Raw genomic sequence first — 2,500 nt, 5'->3', positions numbered from 1 at the left:
AGGTCACTGGCTTGGGACTAGTGTTGTGGTTATCAGGGCATGATGGCAGGCTGCTCCCGACAGAAGTGGCTCATAGAAGGCAGCCTCCAGATCACCAGCACTATTGTGTTTCAGATCATGTCACTGAACTCTCCTCCTTAAAAATCCTTCCCACTGTCTTTGCCAAATTCCCTGTCCTCCCCGAAATGCTGGGGTGAAACGGGCAGAGTTCTGCGCCCTGCGTCCCTTTATGCGTCCCTAACTCGCTCCCAACGCGGCCTACAGCCCTGGTCGGGCACAGCCCTGGTCGGGCTTAGACCACTGGGGCCTCTGGAGAGCAAGACCTCCAGAAGCCTATGGTCAGGCCTATTGCACAGGCATTTTGTGCCTGGCCATTCCGGGATTGTTGTGTTTCAAGGCCCAGCCATCAATACTAATGTGATGGCTTTCCCTGAGAACCCTCATGTCCCTGTCCTCCCAAGAGCCCGAGCTTTTATGTAAAATAAGGTGTGCACCTTGGGCCTTCCCCTTTGCGCTCTCTGCCCCCTCTCTTTCTCCAAAGCTGAGCTCTGCAGGTAAATGTATCTATCTGAGTGAGGGGCTAGGGAGGGCCTTGCCCAGCAGTCTTACAAAGCAAGAGTTCAGAGAAAGCACCTGCTCTGGGAAGGAGACTCCGCTCACAGAGAAGACAAGTCTAACATGCCACAGTGAAGATTGGATGGGCAAGACACACGCCTGACAGGCTGGTAGAACACCACCAGAGGAGCAGATAGCTACGCTAAGAAGGCCACAGAAAAGTCATTCATGTATCTCATACACTGGGACTGGTTGTAATACTGGCCCTAACACCATTAGACAGTAGTCTGCGCATCATAACACCCAACAGTGACAAGACACTAAGCAAATGGCAAATGCTGCGTAGGATAAAGACGCCTTATATAACACAAGCTCAAGGCAGGCGCGCACACATAAAGATATATGTTGAGTCTCAGGAGATGTGCTTTTGTCACTAGTCTCTGTGGCGCAATCGGTTAGCGCGTTCGGCTGTTACACGAAAGGTTGGTGGTTCAAGCCCACCCAGGGACGTTTCCTTTTGCATGCATGAAGCACTTTAATAAATCATAGTAATGTGCCTTTGGTCTAGAGCTCCTGCGTGAGACCCTTTCAATGAACATTTCAATCCTCTGCGTTCTCTCTGCACCTGCACTCAATTTCATCAATAGGATGGAAAACAAAAAGCCAAACCTTGTAATACAACCCTAGGCACATAAGGAGGTGGGCAAAAATGAAAAGGCTCACAACATTTGCTGATGTGACTCCAAAAGCAAGGACCTCGTGGCGCAACGGTAGCGCGTCTGACTCCAGATCAGAAGGTTGCGTGTTCAAATCACGTCGGGGTCACTGTTTCCCATTTTATGCCCCACTGAGTTCCCATATTTGATTTAGAAAGCAAAGTCAAAAGAACACAGCCTTGCATTGGCCGGGAATCGAACCCGGGCCTCCCGCGTGGCAGGCAATAATTCTACCACTGAACCACCAATGCTTCACATGTGTAGCTTAGAGACAGAGCTCTGTCCAAGACAGTGATGAGGCGCACGCACTCAAATTGCACACCTATGAACAAAGTGTGTGCAACAGACATTGGAATGCCAACGTTTCACATGATGGCAAGAATCAGATGCAGGAGACTATAAGTATGAATGTTTTTGCATTTGCTGAGGTCACTGGCTTGGGACTAGTGTTGTGGTTATCAGGGCATGATGGCAGGCTGCTCCCGACAGAAGTGGCTCATAGAAGGCAGCCTCCAGATCACCAGCACTATTGTGTTTCAGATCATGTCACTGAACTCTCCTCCTTAAAAATCCTTCCCACTGTCTTTGCCAAATTCCCTGTCCTCCCCGAAATGCTGGGGTGAAACGGGCAGAGTTCTGCGCCCTGCGTCCCTTTATGCGTCCCTAACTCGCTCCCAACGCGGCCTACAGCCCTGGTCGGGCACAGCCCTGGTCGGGCTTAGACCACTGGGGCCTCTGGAGAGCAAGACCTCCAGAAGCCTATGGTCAGGCCTATTGCACAGGCATTTTGTGCCTGGCCATTCCGGGATTGTTGTGTTTCAAGGCCCAGCCATCAATACTAATGTGATGGCTTTCCCTGAGAACCCTCATGTCCCTGTCCTCCCAAGAGCCCGAGCTTTTATGTAAAATAAGGTGTGCACCTTGGGCCTTCCCCTTTGCGCTCTCTGCCCCCTCTCTTTCTCCAAAGCTGAGCTCTGCAGGTAAATGTATCTATCTGAGTGAGGGGCTAGGGAGGGCCTTGCCCAGCAGTCTTACAAAGCAAGAGTTCAGAGAAAGCACCTGCTCTGGGAAGGAGACTCCGCTCACAGAGAAGACAAGTCTAACATGCCACAGTGAAGATTGGATGGGCAAGACACACGCCTGACAGGCTGGTAGAACACCACCAGAGGAGCAGATAGCTACGCTAAGAAGGCCACAGAAAAGTCATTCATGTATCTCATACACTGGGA

General features: G+C 51.0%; 3 non-coding genes across 3 annotated transcripts; 2 read left to right on the top strand and 1 right to left on the bottom strand.

Moving 5' to 3' along the window:
* The first annotated feature begins 991 nt into the window (after positions 1-991).
* TRNAN-GUU (transfer RNA asparagine (anticodon GUU)) lies at positions 992-1,065 on the top strand. The gene has a single exon. It is a non-coding gene; the product is annotated as a tRNA-Asn (tRNA).
* Positions 1,066-1,308: 243 nt separating this feature from the next.
* On the top strand, positions 1,309-1,380 carry TRNAW-CCA (transfer RNA tryptophan (anticodon CCA)). The gene has a single exon. It is a non-coding gene; the product is annotated as a tRNA-Trp (tRNA).
* A 71-nt stretch (positions 1,381-1,451) lies between these two features.
* Positions 1,452-1,522, bottom strand: TRNAG-GCC (transfer RNA glycine (anticodon GCC)). Its single transcript has one exon. It is a non-coding gene; the product is annotated as a tRNA-Gly (tRNA).
* Positions 1,523-2,500: the final 978 nt, after the last annotated feature.

The sequence above is a fragment of the Triturus cristatus genome, chromosome 4_2 (genome assembly GCF_964204655.1).
Source record: "Triturus cristatus chromosome 4_2, aTriCri1.1, whole genome shotgun sequence".
Taxonomy (NCBI): domain Eukaryota; kingdom Metazoa; phylum Chordata; class Amphibia; order Caudata; family Salamandridae; genus Triturus; species Triturus cristatus.
This window is presented reverse-complemented; position numbering and strand designations above follow the sequence as displayed.